Source organism: Ambystoma mexicanum, chromosome 9, assembly GCF_040938575.1.
Source record: "Ambystoma mexicanum isolate Mex_15411 chromosome 9, UKY_AmexF1_1, whole genome shotgun sequence".
Lineage (NCBI taxonomy): Eukaryota > Metazoa > Chordata > Amphibia > Caudata > Ambystomatidae > Ambystoma > Ambystoma mexicanum.
Genome location: NC_090931.1, coordinates 860,054,097 through 860,076,346, shown reverse-complemented (window position 1 = coordinate 860,076,346; position 22,250 = coordinate 860,054,097). Strand labels below are relative to the sequence as shown.

The 22,250-nt window shown below is 46.0% G+C and overlaps 1 long non-coding RNA gene across 2 annotated transcripts in view; it reads left to right on the top strand.

The window, feature by feature from the left end:
* Window positions 1–5,734: 5,734 nt before the first annotated feature.
* Window positions 5,735–22,250, top strand: part of LOC138488699 (uncharacterized) — a 132,416-nt gene continuing 115,900 nt past the window's right edge. Inside the window, exons 1-2 of one of the 2 annotated variants that reach the window (XR_011274696.1) lie at window positions 5,735–5,939; window positions 8,897–8,974. This is a non-coding gene — a long non-coding RNA (uncharacterized lncRNA). The remainder of the gene's footprint in view (window positions 5,940–8,896; window positions 8,975–22,250) is intronic. The other variant, XR_011274695.1, reaches the window with a different exon arrangement.

Genomic DNA, 22,250 nt, shown 5'->3' with positions numbered 1-22,250 from the left:
ATTCATAGCATTGAGAAAGGATCTAAACACAAGTGTATACCATTGGCGGCCCCTGAGGGCATAATATCTTGCAGAACTACATGATAAAGTTCCCTAATAAATATTGCAGGCATCTTTTTATGCGATTTCCCTTAAGCTCCTATGATACAAGAGAAAAAACAAAAGCTAAGATCCAATAGTTTAACCTTTAATTGGAACTGTAGGTTCTGCAATCCTGCTAAGGAAACCATAAAGCATCGTACAATCTATTGCACAGAATTAAAAGATTTAAGAACTAAGTATCTTTGTCTGGAAATTGCAAAAAGACTGCTACTCTGCGGAGATGATTGGTGGACGACACTGTTGGCTGAAGGCAGTGATAAAAAATTGACATTCGCTCTTACTTTCTACCTTGCGCAATTGAATGATGTACTTGAAAAAACATCGATCAAGTAACTGTTCATAAGTTATTCTGTTATTCATATGTTCATAGGTAGATGAATGTTCAAAGTATTTTATGAGAGGTTGCATGATTACCTTTTGCTTATCTCTTAGTTCTCTGTTGAGACTTGCGTGACATCGATTTAAAAAAAAGTTAGTAACAAACTAAAATAAAAAAATAAAAAGTATCCCACTGGGATGCGGCCCATAGACTTTAGGACATTACAGGCCTAGGCCCCCGCTGCTCTCTTGGGGAACCCGAACTTCACTCCTGGTCTGGACCCAAAGGCGTTCCATCGCTGGTTTGGTGGCACACCAGGCCAGCTCTGGGATTGCTACATCTGAGGCCATGTTTCTTTGAAGATTTCAAAGCAAAGTGTTTTTTTACCAGAAACCAAAATATTACATAACTGCCAGCTCAGTCACAGAATGACATCTAGGGAGGTCCGCTACAACGGCAATAGGGAACCCACAGCCCTGGAATTGGTCCTGGGCGATCTGTTGGACATGAGGAAAATATCAAAAATGTACACACTGCGAGATGGTTCTGATCCTGCCATATATGATGGCTTGGGAACAGCGCCTTCAATTGGACATCCCTCAGGTCTCCTGGTCACGCATTCGGTCGAGAGAGCAAAAATGCTCCAAACGCACCTGTATCGAAGAAAAAGCGTACAAACTAATGTTACGTTGGTATTTCGCCCCAAACTGGCTTCATACAATCTCCCCAGGGTAATTGCAGCTGTGCTGAAGGGGCTTCACGTGTGGCAGTCATGCCCCCCCCTTCACAATTTTACTGTAAAGAAATCTTATCAAGGATTAGGGGAATTTTGGGGCCAAAGCTCCAGCTCGGTCTCCTCAAAATGATTAAGGGGGATACCGACCAAGGTAGTGCAAACAGCTGGAGCGGGCACACAGCCTTTCTGACCACCGTGACACTTGCACAGTCGTGGAAGGCTACCGATGGGCCTAGTCTTAATCTGTGTTGGCAGTGATGGAAATGGCAAAAAATTGTTGGGGGATCCCACAATGGCCGGAGTGGTAGCAAGGGTGGGCGGTGCCCAAGGAGGTGGTGTTAAGGGGAGGCGGAGCTGGCAGTTGACCTCCAATCAGAGGAAAAGTCCAAAATAATAGTTTAAAATGGCACTATTTCTTTCATGCTGCTTCTTTTCCAAACTATATTTCAATTCCATTTTAAACCACTTCCCTGGCACTGGTGATGAGTTACTTCACTGTGTGGATAAGAGTTTTGACCAGTGTTGCTGAGTAAATATTCTTTAAAATGCACAATGTGCATCCCATTTCTTAAAAAAAAAAAAGTAAAAAATCCCCCATGAGTACTATTCAAACCGGGTAATTTCTGTTCGCCATAAGCAACGTTTTCTTTTACTTGAAGCGCACACACAGCACAGCTCCTGCAGCTCCCCTCTGACAGCAGTCGGGTGGCTGCATCGTGTGTCATTTTAACAGGGGTGTTTATTCATGCAATGTTTGTTGGTTTGATACAGGTATCCGACAAACATTGTATGAAGAAATAATCTGTGTCCGTGTGCCTGTCAAACACTGCATAAATAAACCGGGTCGTGGCTGAGGACTGCAACTTCCTCTCGTGACCTCTTGCATGAGGTTTTTCATTTTTTTTTTTTCGTCCCCAGCGCGGGGCCGGGATTTGGGACTGCTGACTCTGGCCGGATCCTGAGATACGGCTACACATCTGGTGCCAGATCTCGGATCCAGAGAGATCCAGCCCAATGACCAGCGCTCTGTATTGGTCAATGATCTGGAAGATATGGGCTTCAGAAAAGATAACGGCCTCCTTGAACAGCTCGCTTCCAATGTTTTCTATATTTTGCAGGTACACAGTCCATGCCCCACGCAAACTGAACACTCTGCGTCATTGAAATTCATTCGAAATCCTTGCATATCTAGCTAGGATCCGGGGTAGGGGTGCACTTTCCGGCAGCGCAGCGGGCACAGATCAGACTTCCAACCTCAGGGGCACACTTCAGGCCTAGGGTAGTGGTCACCCAGCTAGCTAGGAGTCATCCTTGGTGTTATTGGACAATCCTGTCCATATGGACCAGATCTATTGGAAGATGGTTTCAAAATAATGTTGACAAAAGCAATTCTAAAAAAAAAATACTACTCCCATAATTAAGAGTGTCTGGTGAAAAAAACGAGTATAGACCACAGACCTATATAAGAACCACTGCTACAACCCCTGCAATGTCAACACCTTCCCCCTGACCCTCCCAAGCACCAAGCTCAACATCGTGCATGTGGCTGCAGAGCTGCCCGGTGAAACGGACGTCCAGTCCTTCCCATTTTAAATGTATGGAACCTACAAGGTGATTCCACGGAAACCGGCTGGATGGTCTTCGCGTGGATGGCAAGGGGACACCTGAGAGCTCGGCTCATGCAAGAAGTTATTTTGTAGTACAGCTCTTGCAGGAGACTTTTTTTTCTTCTCCAAGGTGATTGAAACTCCTAAATAAGTACAATATACTGGTAATGATTTCATATCATTGGTTTCAGTACTGCTCACTATGTACCAACTGCAAATTTAACTGATACATGTATGCAAGCGTGTGCTCTCAGGAGCACAGATACCTGGAGTTATCAGGAAAGAAATGGGTTAATGTAACAAGGAGAAATGTAAAACTCGGCCTTCTTGCGTTGTGTGCTCGGAGTCTGGAATGTTTCACTTTTCCGAAGCAAAAATCTTTTACTAACTCCTAGGATTAACCTTGTTCTGGAGTCCTCAAGGATTTGTAAAATGGAATCTCGTATTAGGAGCTACTGGGTGGCTCGAAACTGCCCTCCTGTGGCCCAACAATAATAAGCAATAATAAAAACGAACTTGGCAAAGACAAACCAAATTGCCCAACTAAACCATTTTGGCTTTTGCAATATTGCTGGGGAAGTGGCTCATGAGAAGCAGGTCATTGCTGTGAGGGAGGGAGATCATGGTGAAAGCGCTGGACACGTTATTTAGTATCCACGTTAATGGTAGAGTGTTCCATTTTTAAAGGCGATTGACTGGTGGAATAGTATTTTGTTGTGGACCAGAACGAAAACATGCAAGTACAAACATATGCAGGTTTCAGAATGATATTACGAGTATGGAGATACATTCTAAGATATTACGTATAAGAAATGGGAAACCTTATGAACTATATAAATATGGGCTGACGTGTGCATTGTAAGTTTACATAACATCTGTCCTGTAGCTTTGGAGAGGAGCTTTGCAGAGGTTGTTGTCGCATCGTAATGGCAAGGAGTCTTCAGTTGTGTTTCCATTGTGCTCTTTCCAGGCATGGATTTATACCAAAACCCCAAATGTACAAGTGCAATAATGCATGCGGAAATCCACAGGACCAGATGGGCCACTGACATCAGGCATGGAAGAGTCAGAGCTATTACTAATGTATTGGTACCACAAAATACATTCACTCTGATTTATTCATTCTTAATTTTGTACCCAACTAGAGTGCTGGTTCAGATAAGTACTTGCATGCCAACACTGTCCTTTCCATTCGGGAGATACTAGTCCAGTCCTGGTTTTAACTTTGCATTCTGGGACTTGTAGTTCTGGGTTTATAATGGGGATGCCAGGGTGGCAATTTCCAGAACGCAAAGCTAAAACTGCGAATGGACAGGTGTCCCCCGAATGGATAACGTTGCCATGCATGCACTTACAACGCACACTGTGCCCCGCCCTCATCCTCATTCTGGAGTGTGGAAGGGCTTTACACAGTAGGCGACAGAACAATTCCCAGCAGAGCTGAGTGCTCCTGTTATTATCCTTGAACCACTGAAAGGCTGAGTCTACCCCCTGATGGCAGGCAAAGATCTAAGCTATAGGTTACACGCCGAGTCTGCAGCAGGCGCATTAACTAAGAGAGCTGCACGCTAGATGACCCCACTATTTCCCCACCCCGCGTCTCGCACCTTGCGCACACTTTCAGCCTCGACGGTGACTTGCAATTCTTTGGCTAAAAAAATCGAGGTCGGTGGATTAGTACTGCATTTATCTCTCCTTATGATGGCGAATTTGGTAGAAAGAACATTTTTCACCTCATTGAAAAAGTCAAAAATAGTTTGCAATCGAGTAATAAAAGACAAAGTATAGCACAATAAATTGGTTACATCAAAAAATGTCATATCGTATAAATAATATATGTATATATTCCATCAGTTAAATTACAATAGCAAAACGTTTCCTTCACAAACCGCAGTGTTGACATTATGCACAGCTAGAAATTAATATCATCTCATTAGCTCTGCACTTTACACAGATCTTTCCTGTCCAGCTCTTGCCACATGTGATCTACTACACGCGCCTAGATACATATTTCTCCCGAAAAAGGAAAGCCCGGAATGGATGGTTCTCGATGTTTGTCAGATCCCTTTCCCTTTTCCTTTCCCTTTCCCCCTTTCCCCTTTCCCGACAGGAAGTTAAAAGATAACGTGCCGTTTCAAATGCCATGCCAAGTAGTCTACACACTCTTAAATTAAGAGGCATCTTCGTGCAAGCGCCCAGCAACATGTTAGTAGGGACTTAAGCGCATAATAAAGCACCTAACCGAACCATTTTCTGTGCTTGTAATATATTTCAACGACAAGTTCGTAGGCAAGCCTTGCCATGTTCTTTAATTTGGAGGACATGTAGGAAATGGTGTTACTTAAATCCCAATCTCTAGATTTCTGCTTAATTTCTCTCTGAACTAACGACACCTTCATGGGAGAGTTCAGTTCTAAACCAATGTCCTGAGGAAAAGCAATCACGCCCTTCAACCATGGCTGAATTCTCCCTCCCTAGGATTTTTCCTGGAGTTGTCTAGTATGCAAGGATGCAGAGTTCTGTTCCTCTGCCGACACCTTCAGGTATAAACTATTACACGCAATTTGACATGGATAGCTCAGGGGCAACGCGCTGGTCGCGGAAGCAAGACCACGCGCTTAGAAACCGAACTCAGGTATGGTATTAGGCGCGCTATAAAACAAAAATGTAATCAATAAATAAATACATCTAGTGGAGAGGGAAACCAGACCCAGATCGCTGCAAATTGCCTCAACCGGAGGAGCTTTGGTGAGGCCTAGAGCCGAACGCCATAACTTTCCTTCCAATATTTTTAGCCAAGTAACCTCTTCCAGGGGCGCCGAGTACGGGGGGGCTCCGGGGCCCGAGCCCCCCCCCCCCGGCAAAATCGAGTGGGGGCTGAGCCCCCCCCCCGGGCCGGAGAGAAGTGATGCAGTATCGATGGCCCTTTCCATCGATACTGCAGCACTTCAATCTGGCCCGGGTAAAAGCGCGAGAATGTCGGATTAAGCCCTCCCCTCTAGGACTCCTATTGGTGTATGGTCCTGGAGGGGAGGGCTTAGGGGCGAACCGGAAGCTTCTGTGTTTTGCTTCCGGTTCGCCCATGTTTAAAGCAGGAGCGGCAGCGGCAGCAATAACAGACGTTTCCATCCAGAGAAGCAGAGAGAGCAGAACGTTCGGAAAACGGCAGCAGCAGGTAAGTGATTTTATTTTTATTTTGTTGCCATGGTTAGGGGTGGGCGAGGTTCCAGGGCACACAGTGCTCCACCAGTGTTGCCAGGTCCGCTTATTATAAGCGACTTTGGGCTTGTTTTTGCCCAAAGTCGCTTATAATATTTGGAGGTCGCTTGTCGCGGTTTTCGTCCGCTTGTTGGACCGTCTGTGCGCGTGTAATTGGGCTTGTTTATATTGCTGTTAAGCCCATTACACGTCGCACAGAGCGTCCTGCACTGGGCTGCTGCAGCACTTGACGGCAATTGCTGCTTTGTCTTGCTCTCGGGTGCGCCCTGTATTTTGCATATGCTTAAGTGTTTGGCACTGATGGGATCGTTACTTGCCCACCAGGTGGCCCATCAATGCCAAATGCCTAAACATATGCAAAGAAAGCGCACTTTAAAAGTGTTGTCATGCAGGCAGACACATGTAAAGATGTAAAGAAAGGGATTGGTTTAGTTTAGCAAGCGTCACTAGTCTATAGCAATATTATCCTGGTGATATCCCCAGTGCTGACGCATTATCCACTAACATCCTTTATTTATTTATTTTTTAAAAACTTTTTTTGCAAGACTGGGTTAGAGGATTATTGGAATCTATATACAACATTTTCTCAGATGTATTCAGGAAGGCCATGTTTCTTTTCAGCTTCCAATTGGCCATGTTACAATATTATATAGCGCCTTGGATTAAGGCGCTATATAAAACAATAAATACAAATATTTCAGGGCCGTATTAATTTGCAATCTGGGACTTCTAGTCACCATGCAATAAAATATTGTTGTTCTAACACACTATGTCAGTGTTCTGTTGTTTTTCTTGTTGTGTTATGTTTCTTACTTTTGAGACCTTTCCACAACTTTTTAGGTGCACGCTTGTTTTTTCCGCTTATTTGGATGGGAGTCAGCTTGTTTTGGGCTTGTTTTTGAAGGGCATTCAGCTTATTTTTTCCTTCCGACCTGGCAACACTGTGCTCCACTAGGGTAGCATCAGGGGCCCACAGCACCCCAAAATGAGAGGAAGCGGGCACTCAAAGTCCCCCAACTAGGGAGACATTTTTTTTTTTTTTTATTATTGTTTGATCAAAAAATAAGATTTTACAATACAGACTGTAGGTTCTATCATCATCGTTGTCGTCAGAAGCTTTGTCAGGGTTTTTCTCTCTTTTGTGGTTAGGTTCGCACAGTTAGTCTCTATTACAGCGTTCGTTTCATCTGATTCGGTTATCTGTTACTTTTCATTTTCATTTAATAAATTGTTTTCGATGTGTCGGACCATTTGTGCCATTGCAATTTGCCATGTTGTTTTTTCTCCTCCTATTAGTCGTGCCCACCATGTCGCTTCTTCTGCCAAAATGTCAAACCTTGCCATAGGTGCAAGATATTGTGATCTGATACTAGCTGTGGCTGAGCAGCTCATGATTAAGTGTCTTAGTGTTTCTTTTGGAGGGTCAGAATTGGTTTTACAGAAGCGGCATCCATTTGTTGTAACTTGTCCGCGAGTGTGTAGGATCTCCCTTGTTTTGTACAAGTTTAGCCGTGCACGCAGGATTGCATTTCGTATATGTTTACTTGGGCATTGATTGACATATCTTTGTAACTCGTTCCTTTTTAGAGTGTTACCAGGGAGATGCAAAGTGAGTTTCAGTTTGGATGCGTTATCTATTGTCATAGCCCAATCATTGTCTTTTAGTTTTTTTAATATTCTGCACGGATTGCTTATGAGCTCCTGATCTTCACATGCGATGATCTTCAGAATTAGTTGATTTTTGTCTTGCCAGTCGTTTAGCATTTTGCATTTTCTGCTGTTCATTTCGCATTTTAGTAGCTTAAAGACTTCGTTATTGTGTGCAATTAGACATTTTCTGTACAACATGAGGGAGTTGCAGAGGACTGTACATTCTAACGATAGTAGACTCAGTTCACGCCTGATTGCTGACCCTGATACTGACGGTGGAAGATGTAATACTGTGCGCCAAAACAGCGCTTCCAACTTAGACCACAAGCCTGTTGGCAAGGTGGGCATTGCTTCTGCTAGGGAGACATTTAGAATCTGCAGCGCCCCAAGAGTTGAGGTTCACAGGAAAGGCCCCAGGGGCCCACAGTGCCCCAACCACGTCGGTTCCAGGGCCCCACTGTGCTCCACTAGCGTGGCATCGGTGGCCCACAGCACCCCAATATAAGAGGAATAGGGGACCGACAGGACCCGCACTAGGAAAGATGTCAGGGGCCTAAACTGCCCTAACTAGTGAGGTGGACCCAGAATGCACGAACTAGGCCGGTATCAGAGGCTCCTAGGGTCCCAATTAGGGAGATATCGGGGACCCACAGCGCCCTAAGAAGAGAGGGTCCAGGGTCTCACAGGGCTCTAAAGAGGGAGGCTCCAGGCGTTCACAAGAGGGAGGATGAAAGCAACAGGGGAGGGATAGACTGAACCAAGAGAGGAGCGTTCTGCTTTCAAATGCTCCAAGAGACTGCATACATGCAGAGCTCATGCACCCACATGGTGTAGAAGGACCGTTTTGTGGTTGATGAGTTCCGCTGAGCCCATGAAGATCTGGCAGCTAGCGCTTGCAGTAGGGTGGTGTGTGGAGTCCAGTCAGCCTGCTCCCCCTCCCCTCATCTGCCTATTCCCAGTGTAAACTCTGTGTAAGAGAGAGATGGGTAAGAGAGAGATGGCGATATGGGGCCTATCTCTAGAGACCAATGCTGGGAGGGCAGGCAGGGGGTCTTTTTTTACGGCCTTGTTATGCCTGCATGCTTTGCTGTGAATGATGCTTATGTCTTGTAGAGAAAACATTCTATTTTACGGCTGTTCAGGTCTAGATGTTCTCTGATGCGTTCTTTGAACACATTCTAAGTCGGCAGCAGATGCTTGAGTGTCTAATTTGTGGATATGTGAACTGTTAATAATGCATTGTGTGCTTCATATTTTCTCTAGATGCTTGTTTGAAACAGTGGCTTCTGTGTTGTGAATGCAAAAGGCAGTACAAAGAGGTGTATGCTTGTTTCTTGGAAGGTAAGATGTTATTAAGCATAAGTCCCTAACTCTATCTGGTTACCCAGAGGTAACATTTTAGCAAATGTCACTTGGGCACAGCATCTTTACAGTAGGTTAATGCAAGAGGTGCCAGCCATAATAGCCAGGGTGCCTCTATACAGCATTTGAAGTGTATGGGGTCATAAATAATGGACAAAATGATATGCACGATGTGCGGGATGCTATGTACTAGCTTCTTGTTTCCAAGTGGGAGAATCATGTCATCAAATCATGAGAAACCTATGGATATCTACTGTGAAATTACCAGGCATCTGGACCTCGTGGCCCTTGGAAAAAGACAAAACTAAAGATCACCCCCTGAAGGTGATACATTGATTGGTGATGAACTAAACCTAATACAACAGTCACTAAGCTCAAATAGAAATATAAGAAAATGTCTTGCATCAAGAAATACATTTTGCATGGATTATAGCAACCAATTTTCTTTCTTGCAGTTGTATGCCAGTTAGACGTTTTGAGACATTATACATAGCAGCGACCGCTTCACCCACGTCCCCTGGAAAAGACGCAAAGTGATCATGGAGAAGTTTATTACAAGAACCCCAGCTAAACCAAAGCAGAGTTCCCATGTGCCTGACGAAGCAGTTGTAGCAATTTCGAGCTCCACAGTTGCATCAATCTGCCAGGCACAATGCGTGGAAAGTATACCAGATGCGCCTACAGTCATTGATGTTGGCAGCAGCAATGTGACACAAGAATGCTGCCCAAACATGAGTGATTCGAATGGTTTTAAGTCCCAGCAGGGCCGCACTTTTCAAAGGAAATGGTTAGAAACGTATAATTGGCTTAAATATGATGAGTCTGTTCAAAAAATGTTCTGTAAGGTATGTCAGTCTGCTGATGAAAAGGGCGTGCCATTGCCAAAAAGTAGCCGTGATAAGGATGCCTGGAATGCTTTTGTTAAACATGGCTTTAATAATTTTAAGAAGGCCATAGAGCGATGTAACGGCCATCAGACTTCAAACCTTCATCGGGCGGCTGCAGTGGTGCTAGTATCTGTGGAAAGGGGTACAAATGTTGTAGCAGCTCTGTCGTTGGGCCACCTCAAGCAGATGAGGGATAACAGAAGTGCGCTGTTGAATATCTTGACCACATTGTTGGCTTTAGCTCGGCAAGGTCTTGCAATTCGGGGCCATACTGATGAGGATTCTAATTTAAATGCAATTCTGTCGCTTCGTGGCAGAGATGTCCCAGAACTTCAAACTTGGCTTCAAAGAACAGAATACAAATGGATGTCGCATGACATAGTAAATGAAATGCTGGCAATTATGTCACATAATTTGCTCCGTGGCCTAATGAAAGAGATTCATGATGCAAAATTCTTTTCGATTATTTTGGATGAGACTGCTGATGTGTCAATAAAAGAGCAGGTCTCTGTAGTCTTTCGTATTGCAAAAGAGGATCTTCAGGTAGAGGAGATTTTTTTGGGCTTTTATCAAACGTCTAGCACTACATCACAAACTCTGTTTGCCATTTTAAAAGATGTTCTCCTGAGGTTTGGCTATGATATGGAAAACTGTCGGGGGCAGTGTTATGATGGTACTTCCAATATGGCTGGACATCGACATGGTTTGCAGACATTGGTGCAGGAGGTGGCACCACGAGCTATTTATGTGCACTGCTTTGCACACAATCTGAATTTAGTAGTTCAGGATGAAGCTATGGGCACTGCCAAGTTCAGGGATCTGTTGGTTTTTGTAAGGGAATTGATTGGGTTCATTCGAAATTCCCCAAAACGGCTTGCTTGTTTTGAACGTTGTCAAGAAGAAGGGAGTGTCAAACTGCTTCCATTCTGCCCTACCCGATGGACCGTTCGAGCAAAATCTTTGAAGACTGTACTAGCTAACTACAGTTCTGTAATTGAATTTCTGGGACTTGCAGCCGGTGACCACAATGAAGCGGGAGCAAAAGCCCAAGGGTTGCACTTGCAGCTCCATAAACTCGAAACCTATCTAGGTCTTAATCTTCTGTACTTGGTATTTTCCCGTGTTGAAACTGTGAACACTGCTCTACAGAAGGTCAATTTAAGGTTCCATGAAGCAGCGGTTATGATTGAAAACCTTAAGACCATAGTTGCACAACTGCGTGAGGGATTTGAAGACTTCTTCTCAAAAACCACATCAGCGGCCAATGATTTAGATGTGGAACTAGAGGAACATTTTGTGCAAAGAAGGGCCAGGAAAATCCCACGGCGCCTGGATGAAGGGTCAGTTCCTCATGTTTTTGAGTCTCCCAAAGACCTCTATAGACAAGGTTATTATGAACTCATGGACCTTACATTGGTAGCTTTGTCAGAACGTTTCAATACAACTGCATGTGACCATATGGTTAACATTGAACAATTTGTTACAGGGAATGCCTCCAGTGATTATGTCATGAATTTTTATAAGACTGACTTCCATGAATGCAATCTAGAGTTGCATAGAAATATGTTCCTTGAACTTATACAGAGGGATAAGACTCCGGTTATGTGTTTTCAGGATGTCTTTGACTTGTTCCAAGGTGAAAGGGGTCGTCCTATGCGCAATTTGTTCCCAGAACTGGCACGACTGCTTCAAATTGCAGTAACCATCCCTGTATCCTCTTGTTCTTCGGAGCGTTCATTTTCATGCCTTCGGCGCATCAAAACCTACCTGAGGGCTACAATGGGCCAAGCTCGATTAAATGCTGTTGCTTTGCTGCATGGACACAAAGATGAAGCTGCACATCTGGATGTTGAGGCCATTGCAGATGAATTTATTCAACAAACTGTTGTCCGTAAAAATACATTTAGCCTGGGGAAGGTGCTGCAATAAAAACAGTTCACCTGTTCTCCTCTACAGCAGCACTTGCTTGGTAGTTTTTAATGGGTAAACGTCTTTACTTCTCGTTTCCCTTGAATTGGGAACTTTTTTTGTGGTGGTGGTACTCCACCTTGCAGCTGTACCTTCTGTTTAGCAATCATTTCATTCTCCCATGTTGCTCTGCCTTTTGAGGGAGGGCTACTACAACCTGGATGATTATAGAGGGGTGGAGTAGGGGCAGTGATAGCTTACTGGAATGCAACTTGAAGGCTTAAATCTCCTTCTTTCTTGACTTTAGTATATGCAGTACATGCTAGCCAATGTTTCCACTGTTCCGCACTGCGCGCGACCCCACCCCTGCGCGCCGTTGCACCAAGTTGGCGACAATATGCAAATTTTCGGTCATGGCCAGTGATGTCATTTCCTGTATTTGAGCCCCCCCCGGGAAATTCATAAGTCGGCTCCCCTGACCTCTTCACTCTGAAGGATTTCCAGTCCGCAGAGCACAGTAGGGGACACTACAGGCTTTAAGCATTTGTATTAAACCTTCGACTGAATGTCCCCCTCCTTTTGCCATATATGCTTTAACTGCTCCGAATCTTTGACTGAACACTATTAGCTAGAAGAGAAATATTAAGCCGGCGGCAGAACTGGAGGGAGCATGTCCCTGATCTCATCCTTGGGGATGACGCCCATCCGTGGAGACCTCATGAGGGTTAGAAACATTTAAAAAAAACATGTCTTTACAGGCCAGCAGAGCGCTTGGAGGCGCAGGCATGGGCTGAGACCTGGACACCGTCTGCCTTAGTGTCCGCGGGGGGTATCTGCCCTGCGACGATGAAGGGTATATCTTAGGCCACGTGCTCGGTGAAGACCAGGCCCACCTGGAAACTCGTTCCCCTACCTGTTCCCCTCATTGATCAATACTCCATGGTAAGCATAACTGTTTACAACTTCCAGGGGAATCTCCAAGTTTCAGAATAAATGTAACTTTATTTCTCCTGCCTTGCCTAATAGGCACCACCTCAGTTTTCTTTTGATTCATTCTAAGATTGTTCTCTGATGAAATCTGGGGAAGGGCATTAATGCTACGTTGCAGCCCGACAGGTGGAGAGTGGTTGTCTGCATAAGAGAGCCAATTTATCGTGTGCTGTCCTATACGGGGAGGACAATTATAACACTGGGCCTCATTACGAGGTTGGCGGTAGCCTTGCTGGTTTTACTAGCAGAACTCCTAGTATGGCGGAACGGTAGCAACGGTGCCGGTAGCGATACCGGCACCTTTGTTGCCTTACCGCCATACTTGTAATGAGGCCCACTGTCTCAATATCTGATCAAGATCTGACGCATGAGTGCATTTATCTGCAATCAACCTGCCGACCTCGCATTAAAATATGGGCAGGGATTTGGGAGCCCGGTTCAGAACACTGGGTATATACGCACGACCCAGCTTGCTGCTTGCATGGTTGTACATATTTTGAAACTCTAAACCGAGTTCATTTTTAGTATTTGATTGGGCCTTGTTATTCTGGCGGTTTAGTTTACATGTGTTTGAAGTGGGAATGTTCAGAAACTACCATGAGAACAGGCTTTGTCACAACCCAGTGCACAAGGTTAAAATGGGAACCACTGAGGCCGTGAATGCCAACCCGCCCCCTTTTAGAGGCGCGGTTATTTTTTTTGGCATTCTGGGACTTGAAGTTTTAATTTTTCTAGCCCAGAATACAAATAAATACCATCTATTCATGAGGAACTCCTCGTGAATGGAATGGGCCACGTTGGCATAGATACAAGGCCGTTGCTAGGCCCAACTCTAATACATAAAGTAGGACATCGAAAATAATTTAAAAGTGTGAAAACTGGTTAAGAAGGCGCTAGACTACTTAAACGACTTTATTTTTTTATAAAAAAAAGCGTCTGATGAGGTAGTGTGGGTTTCTTACTACTGTCCCGTGCCTTACGATGGCCACACAACCGGCTCAATGCGGTTCTTTCCGGTGAGAGAGAAAATTAGTTTGTTGTGTGGGAAACGCATGTTCTGGTAAAACAATTCTATAATTATGACGTTCGTATAGTTTCAAACTCTGTACCAATATTTGTGTTTCCAAAAAAAAAGCCTCTCTTTCACCAGAAATATTCGAACTTGAAGAAAGCCACGCAGGAGACTGAACAGCATGTATGTATACACTAAATAGAATAGGGACCGGAGATCGGCTGCCCCATCCTGCTTTCCGCAGGCTGGTGTGTTGCGTTTGGCACCAAACACTAAAACAATCACCCCCTAGACCTCCGACCTCAACCTTCATGCACAAGATTCCTCTCAAAGCCTGGCAACAGCCTTCCAGTAATGTGCGTCTGCTTGCCTCCGCTCGAGGGCTGGATACATGGAATTCTTTGCACGGTTCAAAGTGGCTTTGCGCTGCTGAAAATTGACTTTGCGCTGCCGACACAAACCCGAATTCATGGTATTGTGCAGTCACTTGGAACCGTGCCAAAAATTCCATGAATCCTCACGAGGAGGCAAGCAGACGCCCATTACTGGAAGACTGCTCCATGCGCAACATTCCAGGAATCGGGCCCTCGCGCGGAGGCAAGTAGATGGCCATTACTGGAAGGCTGTCGCATGTGCAACATTCCAGGAATCGGGCCCTCGCGCGGAGGCAAGCAGACGGCCATTACTGGAAGGCTGTCGCATGCGCAACATTCCAGGAATCGGGCCCTCGCGCGGAGGCAAGCAGACGGCCATTACTGGAAGGCTGTCGCATGCGCAACATTCCAGGAATCGGGCCCTCGCGCGGAGGCAAGCAGACGGCCATTACTGGAAGGCTGCTGCATGCGCAACATTCCAGCAATCGGGCCCTCGCGCGGAGGCAAGCAGACGGCCATTACTGGAAGGCTGCTGCATGCACAACATTCCAGGAATCGGACCTTCGCGCGGAGGCAAGCAGACGGCCATTACTGGAAGGCTGCTGCATGCACAACATTCCAGGAATCGGGCCCTCGCGCGGAGGCAAGCAGACGGCCATTACTGGAAGGCTGCTGCATGCACAACATTCCAGTTCGGGCCTAGAATGTGTTTCTCGGGTCTTGCTTCATCTGTACATTCCCCTGTCCACTCTGCGTTTGGACCCCTTGTGAACACGGTGGACTTGTCCTCCGGGACAGCGCTCTGCACTTTTGATTATAGCCATTGAATCTGAACTCTTGTCATTGTTGGTTTTCATGTTCAGCATTGTGCCCCACACTATGATCCAACGTGAATTGTAGCCCGGAAGGGGGTTTGGTGCATTATAAAACGAAATAAAATTAAATGTATTATATTGCTTATTCTATCCCTCTAAATAATAAACAGGCCGTACAACATTCCTCTTGATTGCTATGAAGGCAAACTATATTTTCCAAAAACGAAACCATTACAAAATAAACAAAGTCTGGCAGTAAATTCAGCCAAGTGCATGTTTTCCAACATATGATATGTCATTTATAATGCGCCTATACACGTGTTTCAAGGCGCGTTGAGGCAATGGAGGCGAACAGAGGGAAGACTGAGACAACGATCTTACTAGGCCAGGTGACATTGAGATTGCGCAAGTGCAGGGGAAGGGGACAGTGCAGTACAAGGGATAAATAGAATAAATAAAAGCAGTAAGTAAAAAGTACGGCCAGTTGGTGGCAAGTGCAAGGGTAAGTGCAGACATAAGGTGTTAAGTGCTGGTAGGGGACTGTAGGAATACAGAAAACTGTCCCCAACTGCGAGGGTTGCCAGGGACACAGTGCAGGTGTGCAACTGGCAGGGGAGGGCATCTGGGCCCGAGAAAAGAGAGTGGGCAGGTAACAAGGACAGTTTCAGTTTCATAACAATAAACAGGGTATGTTGTTGGGGTAAAACACCAAGGGAGGGCACGGACAAGCCGTTGGATTCCTTTTAACCGTTAAATATGGATCAAGCGTGGTAGCACAAAAACAACGGTTTTGTAGGAAATAATGTTTTAATGCTTGAAAAATCTGAGGCAAAAAGCTGGAGGTGTGTATCCTCTAACTCGTAAGTGCAAGGCGTTACAGGAGGGTAGCAAATCCAAAGGGGTTAGTGCTTCACTGTCCAGGACTGGGGATTAGATTCTGGAGCTGTGAGGTGGTAGTCCGATCTGGATCGGGTTAGCTGTTCATATTCTGTGTTCTGTATAGTTTCTTTAATGGTTCCCGTGGGTAACAAAGGATCAGAGATATTTGCCGCTTGGAAATGCACAGATTAAAAAGAATTCTTTGGCCAAGGGGCCAAGTGTTGAGGGGAGGCTCTACTAAAATTTCACACTCATACCATCTGGGAGTGTGCTGGAGCAGTTGTTTACGCAATATCTTATTCCTTTCGATTGAGATATTTGTTATAGGTCATGAGAGCCCTCATGACCTGTAGGGTCGACCGGTTTCAATGGCTTATGATATTGGAGCCATCCTCTTCAGGACCGTTGTTCAAAACAAGGGGTAAATCCAGAGGTTTCAAAGTGTCTGAAACAAGGACAAGCGCTGTAATGTAGGGATACAGGAAGGGTGGAGGGAGAGAGAAACAATTATAGAGCATGAAGGCTCATGGGTATAGTAATTGTATCCTTGACAAGCAGTAATTGCTAGACACCTTACCCAAATAGTAAGAGAAACAGTGTGACTCAAACCCAAATAAATTGGAGGTGCAAGGTAGCAGGAGGATTGAGGTGCCTGATCACCGGTGTCAAAAACAGTGACTCATCAAAGCGGGCAGGGGGTGTGAACAGGGAAGGGGGAGGTGATAATCCGGTGGCTGGACGTGCTGGGAAGGAAAGAGGAATGACTACATGTGGTCAAGGGTACCTCTGTGCAGGCTGGATGTGCTGCAGGAGGACTGTCGCTGTCTGAACGGTGGCTCTGGAAGGCAGAGAGAGGGTTCTGTCAAAAAAAAAAAAAGGGGCTTAGCAAAGGTGCTGGAAGCAACAGGCTGTTCTATGGTACAGGGGAGGCAAGAACAGTACCTGGTTAGCGTCTCCGTGGAGGCGTCTGCTCGTTTCAATGGTGCAGCTCGGAATGAGCGCGGTGTCGGAGCAAGGCCAACCGCCTCTAAAAACAAAGGAGAAGCGCGCACTCATCTCGTGTCAAAATGACGTCAGCGGGCGTCGTGGCCACGTCTTGTGTGGAGCGGTGAAGGTCCACACAGGGAAGACGTGCTCGATCGCCCGTGAATAGTGCCGAAAAACACGTGTAAACAGCTGCTGGATGCTGTACGGGGCTCCAGCTAGAAAAAGTGCCCGGGGGCTGGGTGCACATTTTAAATCGCTTCAGGCTGGGTGGGATGGACAGGGGGGGAGGCAGGGGGGGGTGGGTTTGGAGGGGCGTGGGGGGTAAAACTAAAATGGGGCCCGGTGCTGGGCGCTAGAGGGGGGCCAGAAGCAGCCAAACAAAGGGATGTCAATGTGGCAGGAGAACCCAAAAAGGGGAGGGGTGTGTGTGATGTACACAATCACACAGACGGACCCTCAACCCAGGTAGGAGATGTGAGCTGAACAAGGCCTATCTTCCAGGCAGTCTATGGTAGCACTGCTAGATCGTGCCACTGGATGTTTTCGTTGAGTCCTTTAGAGCATGTGTTGAGTTTGTAAATCCACTGCTGTTCCCTTCTAAAGAGAATATTGTTAAAGTTGCCCCCTCTCACAGGGGGTGTGACCCTTTCTATGATGGTCCATTTAAATGAGTCTGCTGTGTGTCCTTCAGCTGTAAAATGTTGGACTAGGGGAGCAGTAAGTTTGTTGGTACGTATACATGACCTATGTTCTACCATGCGTATCCGAACTGCCCTGGCAGTCATGCCAATGTATCTAAGGGCACAGGGGCATGTGATCATGTAAATCACTCCTTTGGAATTGCAATTGGTCAATGTCATTTGCCTCCAAGGTGTCTGCCATCCTATGTCGATCTCTGTCGTGCGTGATGTCTGGGGGCACATGGAGCAGTTGCCACAGGGTGCATGTCCTCTGGCTGGTACTGTGTTCCAGAGGGTGCGCTGATTGGGTCCTGTGGGTAGAGTGGTGGGTGTTAGTGTTTTTACCACTTTATCTCGCAAGTTCGTCCGTCTTTTGAGGGCGAAACGGGGTATGGGGATGGTAGTGTCTCCTGTGTTCAAGATCGGCCATAGCTTCTTGACTTCTTGTTTGATCTTGTTGAGGAGGGGCGAGTAACTGAATACTGCTGTGATCCCTGTGGTGTTGACTGGTTTCGTGTGTTGTTGGAGGGTCACAGATCTCGGAATGTTTCTGGCTCTTTTGTAAGTGTCTCTGATGATTCTCTGCGGATATCCCCTTGCTGCCAATTGTTCCCTTAGGAGGCTGGACTGTGTGGTGCATGTGGGGGTCTGGCTGCACAGCCTGCGATATCTTAAGAATTGTCCGAAAGGCAGGTTGTCTCTGAGTGCTCTAGGGTGGTAGCTAGAGTAGCATAAAAGGGAATTTCTGTTGGTAGATTTTTTGTACACACTTGAGACTAGTCCCCCATTATTGGCTGAGATTGCAAGGTCCAAAAAATGTATAGATTGCTTATCTTTTTCTAATGTGAACTGAAGGTGTGGATTCAGTGAGTTCAGCCAAGCGTGAAAGGACACCAGGTCCAATTCTGTCCCTTTGAAGATTATGAAAATATCATCTATGTATGTCCGCCATATGCCAAGATTGGCGACAAAAGGGTTGGTGGCTGGGTAGATGTGATCTTGTTCAAAGAGGTCGACATATAAGTTTGCTAGGCTGGGGGCAAAAGTGGCTCCCATCGCAGTGCCGGATATCTGTTGGTAATAGGTATTTTGAAACAGGAAATAGTTGTTGGTCAATGCAATCTCTGCCAGTTGGTGGATGAAGGTGGGCGGCACGCCATGTAATTCGATGCCAGAATGTAGTAACCTGCTCAGCATGTTCAAAGTCTCTTGTTGAGGGATCCGAGTGTACAGAGACTCGATGTCGATAGTGACTAGCCATTCTTGTTGTGGATCGTACTGCAAGGTGTCTAGTAGGTTCAGCATATGGGTGGAGTCTTTTACATAGCTAGTCATTTTCGGAATCTGGTCCTTTATGAAAAAATCAACAAATTGAGAGAGTGGTTCTAGGATTGAGCCAATGCCGGACACAATGGGGCGTCCGGGTGGTGGCACGATGCCCTTGTGGATTTTGGTAAGGCATACATTGCCGGAATACGAGGGTGAGGCGGGGAGAGGAAAGCAGCCTCACGGGCGCTGATGTAACTTTCGGCCTCTGCTTCATAGATGATAGGAGCTATTGTTTCCTGAAGGGAGAGTGTGGGGTCCATGCGGAGCATTTTGTAGCTGGTGTTATCACTCAGGAGGGTGTTAACCATGTTGATATAGTTGGTGGTGTCCATGATGACAATGGCTCCCCCTTTGTCAGCCGGCTTTATGGTGATGTCTGGATTTCCAGCTAAATCAGAAAGGGCTGTCAGTTGGGGTTTAGTACAGTTATTATTGATAAATGGAATAGTCCGCTCGAACTCTGCTATTTTCTTAAGCAGTGCTTGTTCGAAGGTAATTGATTCTGGAGTGTTGGTCCAGTGTGGAGGGAAGAATTGTGAAGGTGGGCGTAACCCTGTGGCGTCAGTGTCTTCAATGGTCTCGTTATTGAAGTACTGTTTCAGTCTTATTTTTCGCATCAGTTGTGTGCATTCGACCCGCGTTTGGAAAGGGTCGTACCGTGCTGTAGGGATGAAGGATAGACCCTTCTGTAGAATATCTTGTTCTGCTCTGGTCAATAAATGCGTGGACTGGTTGACAATCAATGAGGGAGCAGTGCTGGTATGTTGCCTTGGCCTCTGCTGCGGGTGACTATCGTGGGCGGCGGGTGATTCTGCCATCGTGCCCGGTGCTGACCTCTCCCTCGTGGGCCTAAAAAAGGAACCGCGGGGGGGGTTTCTTGATTTTGACCACCGAATTGTACACGCCTCTTGTTCCAGTTTTTGTTGGCCGAGCTGTTGCTAGAGTTGCTGCTCGAGCTGTTCCAAGAGCGGTTAGCGTTGCCTCGTTGGAGGATTTGGAAACGTAGTTGTGCAGCGTCTCGTCTGGATTGTTTCGCCTCTTCTGAAAAATATTCTTCCCCTACATAGGGGTACACTTTCACATGCGTGAATGCTGTAAGGTCTTTTTTCAGTTTTGTAATTTTTCAGCTCAAGGTGTTTTCCTTGAATTCTTTCAGTGTGGTGTCCAGTAGACTTCGTTTTGCTGTGTAAATATCTATGGCTATTTTGGTTTTCAAAAGGTCACTTTTCTCGTTCAGTTCTCGTACTAGGTTGTCTGTGATTGTTTTAGCGGTATTAATGATAAGTACCAACCAGTCACGTGTACATTTGTTGGCAATGAAGGACCAATCTTTTCTAAACTGTAAATTGTCCAAAAAAATACGTGGTTCTATGCGGATGATGAGACCATTTGGTGCTGCATGTGCCCTTAGATATTCGGTCATCAATGCTCCATGCAGTTCCGTGCAAATGATTTTCTTTCTCAAAGCTTCGATCTCGTTCCATTCATCGTTATTGCTGATGTTCTGTGGGGTAAGGTCAATGCCTAATAATGAGGGGTTGGCAAGAATCCCGTCGACCAGTTCTTCCGCAAAGGCAAGGAAATGTCCATCGGCCATTGGGCAAAGGGATGTGAAAAAACAGGGGGGGGAAAGTGGGGGGTGCTGATGAGAGCACTGAAACACACCGTAGTGTTGAGTAACAACTGGAAAGAGGGAGGGTGGCCTTCCTCTTATTAAATTTGAGTTAATCAAACCCAGCAACTGGGACAGTTGCGCGAAGAGAGTATAACAACAAACAGGGTATGTTGTTGGGGTAAAACACCAAGGGAGGGCACGGACAAGCCGTTGGATTCCTTTTAACCGTTAAATATGGATCAAGCGTGGTAGCACAAAAACAACGGTTTTGTAGGAAATGTTTTAATGCTTGAAAAATCTGAGGCAAAAAGCTGGAGGTGTGTATCCTCTAACTCGTAAGTGCAAGGCGTTACAGGAGGGTAGCAAATCCAAAGGGGTTAGTGCTTCACTGTCCAGGACTGGGGATTAGATTCTGGAGCTGTGAGGTGGTAGTCCGATCTGGATCGGGTTAGCTGTTCATATTCTGTGTTCTGTATAGTTTCTTTAATGGTTCCCGTGGGTAACAAAGGATCAGAGATATTTGCCGCTTGGAAATGCACAGATTAAAAAGAATTCTTTGGCCAAGGGGCCAAGTGTTGAGGGGAGGCTCTACTAAAATTTCACACTCATACCATCTGGGAGTGTGCTGGAGCAGTTGTTTACGCAATATCTTATTCATTTCGATTGAGATATTTGTTATAGGTCATGAGAGCCCTCATGACCTGTAGGGTCGACCGGTTTCAATGGCTAATGATATTGGAGCCATCTTCTTCAGGACCGTTGTTCAAAACAAGGGGTAAATCCAGAGGTTTCAGAGTGTCTGAAACAAGGACAAGCGTTGTAATGTAGGGATACATGAAGGGTGGGGGGAGAGAGAAACAATTATAGAGCATGAAGGCTCATGGGTATAGTAATTGTATCCTTGACAAGCAGTAATTGCTAGACACCTTACCTAAATAGTAAGAGGAACAGTGTGACTCAAACCCAAATAAATTGGAGGTGCAAGGTAGCAGGAGGATTGAGGTGCCTGATCACCGGTGTCAAAAACAGTGACTCATCAAAGCGGGCAGGGGGTGTGAACAGGGAAGGGGGAGGTGATAATCTACCGACAGAAATTCCCTTTTATGCTACTCTAGCTACCACCCTAGAGCACTCAGAGACAACCTGCCTTTCGGACAATTCTTAAGATATCGCAGGCTGTGCAGCCAGACCCCCACATACACCGCACAGTCCAGCCTCCTAAGGGAACAATTGGCAGCAAGGGGATATCCGCAGAGAATCATCAGAGACACTTACAAAAGAGCCAGAAACATTCCGAGATCTGTGACCCTCCAACAACACACGAAACCAGTCAACACCACAGGGATCACAGCAGTATTCAGTTACTCGCCCCTCCTCAACAAGATCAAACAAGAAGTCAAGAAGCTATGGCCGATCTTGAACACAGGAGACACTACCATCCCCATACCCCGTTTCGCCCTCAAAAGACGGACGAACTTGCGAGATAAAGTGGTAAAAACACTAACACCCACCACTCTACCCACAGGACCCAATCAGCGCACCCTCTGGAACACAGTACCAGCCAGAGGACATGCACCCTGTGGCAACTGCTCCATGTGCCCCCAGACATCACGCACGACAGAGATCGACATAGGATGGCAGACACCTTGGAGGCAAATGACATTGACCAATTGCAATTCCAAAGGAGTGATTTACATGATCACATGCCCCTGTGCCCTTAGATACATTGGCATGACTGCCAGGGCAGTTCAGATATGCATGGTAGAACATAGGTCATGT